The following is a 9,265-nucleotide window of genomic DNA, read 5'->3' as shown; positions in this document are numbered from 1 at the left end:
GACCCTATGTACAACAGCCCTAAACCCTGATCTATCCTGTTCCAATCGCACTGCATCCGACACACCCATCCTGATTACCCCAGTCACTGAATCAATCCACCTCATAGAGGGTCTTCCCCTCTTGCTCAGTCCCTCCACTCTCCCAAGCATGATGTACTACTCCAAGGATTGGTCTCTCCTTAAAACATGTCCAAAGTATGTCAGATGAAGCCCCAGGATCCTTGTCTCCAAGAAACAGCCTGGTTTAACCCTCTAGAAAAATCCTATTCTTTTTTTTAGTTTAGTTTTATTTTCTTTATTAATTTTCTTTTCAGTGAAGGTTTTGCACATTATACTGGTTTTTATACAATTATTCAGACATTTTGTTTTATAACATGAATTCTCATTTATTAAAGCAATTGAAGAGATATGGAGAAAGGATATAACTCTGACACACACCTTTCTTGATTTTAAACCATAAAGTGATTCCTTGTTCTATTCACACAGTACCTCTTGGTCTAAGTTTGAGCACAATTAAGAGTTTTGGAACTCCTATTCTTCTCAACATTACCCAAAGTCTTTTATGACCTATATAGTCAAATGCATTTGAATAGTCAATAAATCATAAATAGATATTCTTCTGATATTCTCTGCTTCTAGCCAGGATCTATCCTACATTAGCAATGATATCCTTGGTGCCACTGTCACTTCTAAACCCAGCTTAAACTTTTGGTAGTACTCTATCAACCCATTTTTTAATGATTTTTGGCAATATTTTTCCTGCATATGATATTAATCATATGGTTCCATATTTTCCAAATTATATTATACTGCCTTTCTTAGGAATGGGAACAAATTAGAATATTTTCCAATCAGTTGGCCACTCGGCTATCCTCCAAATTTCCTGAGACAGACTGCTGAACATGTTCAGGGCTGTATCTGTTAGTTGAAATATGTCAATTGGCATTCCATCAATTCCTTGAGCCTTATTTTTTTCTGATGCATTCAATGCAGCTAGAACTTCTTCCTTCATTACCATTGGCTCTTATTCATATGGTACTTCCTAACATTGTTCAATATCTTGAATATTTTCTCTCCTTTTTCATGATATCTGAAAAATGTACTTCTAGTAAGCCTTCCACAATTTTTTGGGGGGTACCTTTTTTTTGCTTCCCCTTATTGTGGAATTCTAGTTATGCATATATTATTCCTGTTTATGTTATCCCACTTTTCTTCATTTTCTTTCCTTTTTCTTTCTGCTTTTTGCTCTTGCAATCCCTGTTGAGCTCTCTATCTTCTGTTTCACTAATTCTGTGTTCTATTTAATTCTGTGTTCTATTTAATTCTGTTTACCTGTCTCTCAAAAATACTGATAACTTCTGAAATGTTGGTCTTATTATTATTTTTCTGCACTGTTATTTTGTTGTTTTTTTCTATGATTTCTAGTGCTTTTTTGTTTTAGCTGCTTTGTCTTTTATTGATTTTTTTAAAGTTCATCTAGAGTTTTGTCTGTTTAATTCTTTTTTTTTAAATTTTATACAGTAAAAATACTTGATTATTGTTCCTTTGCATCCCATGGTAGGAGATTTTATCAGTCTTTTTTCCTCCCAGAGCTCTATTGACTCTATGTCTTGATCACTATTTTGGAGTGACATCTTGTACTGATTTTTTGGTGAAATTTAAAATTGTCTGTTGTCTTCTATGATGTTGTGGTGCCTCTTCTCACTGCTGAAGTTGAAGACTATAAGAACCTGGAGTGGAGTTTCTGTAGAAGTAGGACTACCTACCCTCTGATGACTGTTGGTTGGTGGTCACAGACCAGACTCCAGGCCCTCTCCAAATCACTGCTGAAATCACAGGAAAAAAGTACCTAGCCAGAGGAAAGTGGAGGTGTGACTTCCCACTCTCTGCTCATTGCTGCCAGGGGTTAGGGAGACTTCCAGACTCACTCCCGACTTGGGTCCTTACCTGAGTAGAGACAGATGTGGGTTCCTGGCCTCTGCTGACTGTAGTGAGAGAGAGAGAACTCCAGGCTTTCTCTCCATTGGAGGTTGGTACCTGCCTGGAGGTTGGTGTGGAGGCAATTCCAGCCCCCTCACTGCTGCCAGGAACAGAAAGAGGCCAACAGGCTTACTTCCTGCTTGAATGTATACTTTGCTGGAGGTTGGTGTGAGCACAACTTTTGCCCTCTTTTCACTGCTACAGGGACAGAGAGAAGTCTCTAGGCTCACTCACTTCATATGTGTGTGAAAGTTTGGCAATGAATAAAGAAGATTGAAGAACTGACTTATGTCTTTGAATTGTGGTGTTGGTGGAGTATTAAATATACAATATTGTGGACAGCCCAAAGAACAAACAAATCTTTCTTGGAAAAAGTTCAACCAGGGTGCAAGCATTGTGAAACTTCATCTAACATACTTTGGGAGTGTTAGCAAGAGGGGTCAGTCTTTGGAGAATTACTTCATACATAGAAATGTAGAAGGTCAGGAAAGGAGAAGAAGACCCTCAATGTGATGGATTGACATATATGACACATGTAGTCACATAAATGGACACAATGGAGATTGTAAGGACTGGACAGAACAGGCCATAGTTTTGATCTGTTGTACATAAAGTCACTGTAAGTTGGAGTTGACTCAGACAACACCTAACAACAACCACAAAGGAGTGTTGTGAGGAACAAATTCATATTACCCAGCACATAACAGCAGCTGTTTTTCCAATTGTTTAAACAGAATATGTAATTTCAGAAGGTAGCTGCTTAAAGCTGTAAGAATATTTTATAAAAAAAAAAATCAAATTCAGAAAAATGCCAGAAAAATTCCTGGAAATGTGATCTCTTAATGAATATATTCCTCCTAAAGCCCATTATACCATCATCAATGATCCAGTTTGGTGTGGCTTCTGATTATAATGGCACATAGGAAAAAATTGGCAATAAAAAGGTATATTGCAAAACAGAGTATGTTGTTTTAAAAATTATTTTGAAGCCTTAGTAATTAGTGAGTTCCAAAGATATGTTTTGTATTCATCATTCAGTATTTATTTCCTTTGGTAAACTGTCTTTTGGGGGAGAAAAGAAGAATTACTCTGAGGGAAGAAAAAAAATCTGTGATGAAGGGACATGAAGCTGCAAGAACCACCCCTACCTCTGTTCCCATTCCTGCTCTCTAATCCCAGTCTCCACTCTGATTTATTGGGCTTCATAACATAAGGAACCTCCTTGGAGTTGAGCCACATTCTTCTTCCTGCCAAGCTGCTCCTGGGTCACTTCTCAGCTCTGGTGCTTGCTGAAACAAGACAGATGCTGCTATACAAAATAACTCAAGAACATACCAGAGCCTGTTGCTTCCAACACTTGGAGAATCTGACATTCAAATATGCAAATATTTTATGGCACTAGCAAAGAAAAAAAGAAAAAAGAGGATCTGGAGAGTCAGATTTGAAGCAAAACACTCTAGAAATGTAAGCAAATGAATTTACCAGTCAATATTATAATTAAACTGGTGTTATTAGCAGAGACAAGCAAGGGATTTGCCATCATCTGCTGTCAAGTCTCTCCTTACTTCTCAAGACACTGAAAATATCAACTAGTCCTCAGTATCAATATGAGATACAGTCATCAATGCAGCCCAGGGGTCTCTCATTCTTAGTCTGGCCAAAACTACTATCAGCATCAAAGGCAGCAGCTAGAAACCCAGAACACTGCTATAAACTCTTTTCTTGATAATAAAACACTAAGAGCTATTTCACTAAATATTTTATTGTGACTTTTATTGTGAATGTTTCAAAGCACTTAAGTTTTTCATTCAATCATTTCTACACATTGCATTTCATATTAATTACAATACCCAAAATCTCAGATCATGCACTAATTATTATCTTTCTCTTAATTTATCTTAGAGTTAATTTTAAAATTAGATTCTCTAAGTAGGATACCTAACACTTCCCTATCACAGAATGTACTACATAGTTATGGTAATCAAAACAGTCTACTATTGATAGAACAATGTACATATACAACAAAACTGAGAACACATTACAATTCACTTCCAATAGAGTCGGAATACATTATGTGTATAATATTTTCTTTAATAAATAGTGCTGGGAAGCTAGATATGCCTTTGGATATGAAAAAAAACTAACACCTCATATTATACACAAAAAAGAATTCAAGGTAAATATAAAACCTAAATATGAAAACTAAAAGTATAAAGATCATCAAAGAAAAAATATCAGTCCATTTTAGCTTACTGAGTTCCCAGGATATCAATTGTATGTGTTTCATTTTTTACAATTTCCAATTTTCCTAGATTTGTACTTTATACATCCCATGTTCCAATTATTAATTAATATTTTCAGCTGTTTCTCTTCATCTTTGAGGGTTCTTCAATCTGAGAGATACTACTTACGGCACTTCATCTAACAGTGCTCTTCTAGTACACATAGGTTTTTTTGAAGGCTTGTTATTTCAGAAGTGGATTGCCAACCCTGTTTCAGAAAATTGGACTGTAAACAGCACAGCACACCATCTTGAACAGCTATCCCCTAGCACGGGATACCTAGGATGTTAATGGCAGCAGCAGTATCTACATCAGCTGTTAGGCTACAAAATTTAATTGAAACATTCAATGAGAGTAAAGAACACAGAATCATAAATATCATAGCACAGCCATCTTTAACAGTTATCCACATGGCACAAGAAGTAGCAGCAGTGGTGTTCACACACCTGAAGAGATCCAATCTTGATGAATTGTAAACAATTCAGCATTACAGAGTTAATATAACAATTATTGTGTTAATTGAGGTAACCCTGAGTTTCAAAATGAGTTTAGGAAAAGCAAAATCCAACAAGCATATAAACAATAACTCTCTAACACTTATAAAGTATAAGCAATTAATAGTTAAGTATTATTCTGCTGAAGATTCAATTTAAGAGTGTTTCTTGGGAGAACTTTGGAAGAAACAGAAGACTAGTAGTTAGCTGGCTAGCAATTAGTTGTGTACTTAGTGACTTTAATGTATTTATATTAATGTTCTTCTTGTTGTTGTTAATTGCCATAGAGTCGAGCACAACTCATAGTGACCCTATGGATAAGAAGGCCTGAATTCTTTCTATAACTATTGTTATTTATCAAAGTTCATAGAGTTTCCCAAGGCATGTTGTTTAGAAAGTGGATGATTATATTAATAGTTTCTTTAATTCTTTATTGAGATAGTTTTTTGGGGGTTTTGAAATTATTTTTTAACGCAACATATAAATTTTTTTACAGCACATTCTTTCGATTTAATTTTCCCCCATTCATTCATTGTTGCACCTTCTCTCCCTGCCCACACCTCCCCCCAGTTCATTTTTCTCATTGAAAAGAAAAAAAAATCTTTCATTGTTATACAATCCCCCATCCCAAGTCTACAGTCCACTTTACAATGCATTTCTTTTTCTGAAATCTTGTCATGAAAATAATATCTAATCCTAAATTCCCTTTAAACATTTCTCTCCCTCATCTATTTCAATGCAGTATAAATTATTTATTCCCTCTTTTCTTAGGTTCCCCGCAACCCCGATGTCAGTCCCATTTTACAACAGTGGCACTATGCAGTATTTATCCTTTTGTGACTGAGAAATTTCACTCAGCATAATGTCCTCTAGGGTCACCTATTTTGTATAATATTTCAAGAGTTCTTTGTTTTTCAATGTAGCAAAGTATTCCATTGTGTGAATATACTCCACCTTCTTTATCCAGTCATTTGCTGAAGGACACTTGAGTTGTTTTCAAATCTGGCTATTGTAAAAAAAGCATCAATAAACATGAGTGTGCATATATCTGTTTGAGAGGCAGTTATGGTTTATATAGGGTATATTTCCAGTAGTGGAATTGCTGGGTCAAATGGTATTTCCATATCTAACTTTTGAGAAAGTGTCATACTACCTTCTATTGTGTTTATACCATTTTATACTCCCACCAACAGTGAATACGGGCTCCAGTTTCTCCACAACCTCTCCAGCATTTGCTGTTTGTTGCATTGTTGAATTTTGCTATTCTTACTGGGGTAAGATGATATCTCATAGTGGTACAGGAGAGGATAGGATAGATGAATGGGACCTTCTAAGAATCAAATCCCTATGCACATCCAAAAACTTCTCCAACAGGGTAGAAAGGGAAGCCACAGTCTGGAAAAAAATTGACAATGACGTGTCTGTTAAGGGACTTATATCTAGAATTTATAGAATACTCAAGTGCCACAACAAGATAAAGGTAAACAACTCAATTGAAAAATGGGCACAGGGTACGAACAGACACTTCACCAACGAAGACATTCAAATGGTGAACAAACACATGAAGAAATGTTCAAAATCCCTACAGCTGAGAGAGATGCAAATCAGAACAACTATGAGATAGTTTTTTTAAACTTTGAAATTTTACATTTTATTAGTTCACAATATGGTTGTTGTGGTGCCAAACACTGTGACACTGATGTGTCAAATGCGATTTTTTCACATGGAAATTCTTTTTAAAAAAATATTTTAATGAATGTTTACAGAGACCAATTACTATAAAAATAGCTAAATTTATAAAATTTTCATTTAGGTGCACAATTCCTAAATTAGAATCTATTCATTTAACTATGCAAAACTTTCAGCCCTTTTGATACACTGTTCTTATGTCATACATGTCTCTACTAATTGATATTGTTGTTAAGTGACAATTATGGACCTTGCCCTATCCTGCATCATCCTCATGATCTTTGTCATTCTCGACCTCATTGTAATAGACACAGTGTCAATATATCTCATTGAGAGAAATCTTGTGCTTCCTTGATTCTCTGCCTTTTCCAGCATGAAGTCTTTTCCCAAAAACTAGTCTCTCCCAATAGTATGTGTTAAGAATGTGAGATGAGGCAGGTGCAGAGAGATGCGGATGCAGAGCAACATGGCAGCCTGATGGGCTGAGGACGGGTGACTTGGCAGCTTAACATCTGTGAACAGACGGCCAGGCCTACGCCCCCTGGCAGCGCCCCAGCCCCAAATCCCCAGCAATGCTCTAGCCCTAGCCCCACACCCCTGCCCCAGGGTGGCGCCCCAGCCCCATGCCCCTGTGGTGCCACAGGGCCACTAGAGAGTCCTTCATGCTTCACAGAGACTGACCAACACTGCTCAACGTGGACAGTAGGATTTTGAATCATAACTTTTGTTGGAACAATTCATTTCAGAGCTACAGGAACATATAGCTGCGGGGCACACCACAGACCCTGTCAAAGCTGGAAGCCTGTAGCCGAGCTACTGTGGGACTCATCCAAAAGGAGAAAGTTTTGGACATACAGAAACAAAAAAGCCATACCATGAGTCATGCTGCAGACCCAACCATAACTGGAAGCCACCAGCCAAACTGTTGTGGGACCGATCTGGCAGGAGAAAGGTTGGTGGATGCTGGCTGAGTTCTCTTAAGCCCCACTAAGACCCTGTGGGTTCCGTTAAAATTTGCCTGAATTTTTCTGGGTCCCCACAAACCACCCACGATCGGGTGGGCTGGTAAGATCCTGACTGGGGTTTTTTTTGGAACTACTGATTACCTGGGATAACACCAAAGGGCAAGCGCACTAGGTTTGACTCAGCTCTCTTGGACTATGCCAACTCCCAGAAACAAGTGGGCCAGTGGGAATTTGATAGAACTTTTGTGGACACAGCATACCAGCCAGAAGTAAGTGGGTTGGTGGGAATTTGACTGAATCTTCTCAGGTCCTACAAGACCCAGGACCCTGTTTGGGCAGGGGCCACTGAACTAGGGCACTGGTGAAAGTGCCACTTTGCAAGGACCACTGAGTGAAAACCACTGGGTGGGATATGGATAGCTGGATTTTAAGTAGTGACCCCAATCTTGAGCACACCAGGATGGTTGAGGTCTGAATGAGGTTCCCCAAGTGGCTGACCCACCCTTGTGTTCATCCCACCCCCATGCCTTCCCCACCCCATTTGGCTCCATACTTGTGCATACACATCCGGTCAATTAACTTGCCATTAATCCAGAGCACCTTGATGTGACTTACCGACAAGAGGCTGCTCTCACAGGCTCTGAACTGACCTACCCCTTGAGTCAGAAGTTCAGCGAAAAACACAAGTGAGGTAGCTGCCCAATAGATTTCTACAGCAATGTCTTCTGCTCAAGAACATATCAATGTCATGAAGAAAGCAAGTTATCTCACACATTACACAAGCACAAAGCAAGATGTCACCTCTGAAGGGTGACACAGTATTAATAGACTTCCTGAAACCAGAAAGTCTGATGGAACTTTCTGACACAGAATTTGAAAGAATAATGATTGAATATTTTCAATGGATGAAAGACAAACTTAAAGAATTACAGGAAACTACAAGCAAAAACCAGGAGGAGCTCAAAAATACAAGCCAGAATAATGCAGATAAAACAAACAAGGTATTAGTGGCACTGAAAATACAAGAAACCACAATCCAAAATATGAGGTCCAATGTTTCAGATGCTGCCAACATGATGTAGGGACAAATGAGCAGAGTTGAAGAGACAGTACACAGAGCCAGTGAAATTGAAGACAGAATTGCCACCACTGATCTGCTAGAGCAAACAGCAGAATTAGAAAGGAAGTAAAAAGAAGAAAACCTAAGAATAATGTGGGACACCATCAAAAGAAATAGCATGCACATCATTGGAATCCCAGAATGAGAGGAAGCAAGAAATGCACAAAAAAAAGTGAAAGAATTACTAGAGGAAAATGTCCCAGGCATAATAAAGAATGGAAGAATATATATTCAATAAGCTGAGGGAATACCATATATAATAGACTCCAAAAGAAAAACACAAAAGCATATCATAATTAAACTTTCCAGAATCAAAGATAAGGAGAGAATCCTAAAAGGAGCAAGGGAGAAACAAAGAGTAACCTATAAGGGGGAGCAGACAAGATTAAATGCTGATTTCTCAGCAGAAACCATGTGAGCAAGAAGAGAGTGAAAGGACATATATCAAACACTCAAAGAAGACAACTGTCAATCAACAATACTGTACCCAGGAAAATTAGCCATTAAATATGAAGGAGAGATCAAGATATTCCCAGTAAAACAGAACCTAAGAGAGTTTCTCAAAACAAGAGCAGCATTGCAAAAAACACTGAGAGACGTCCTTATTACAGAGGAACCACAGAAAGCAGCATGGACCAAAGTAAATAGCAACAGCATCAAAAATAACTCAATAAAGTTATAGCAATAAAACCCTACCTTTCAATAATCACACTGAATGTGAATGGTTTGAATGCA

This window comes from Elephantulus edwardii, unplaced genomic scaffold, assembly GCF_000299155.1.
Source record: "Elephantulus edwardii isolate Elephantulus edwardi_28Jun2011 unplaced genomic scaffold, EleEdw1.0 scaffold00120, whole genome shotgun sequence".
Classification (NCBI taxonomy): domain Eukaryota; kingdom Metazoa; phylum Chordata; class Mammalia; order Macroscelidea; family Macroscelididae; genus Elephantulus; species Elephantulus edwardii.
Note: the sequence above shows the minus strand (reverse complement) of the source record.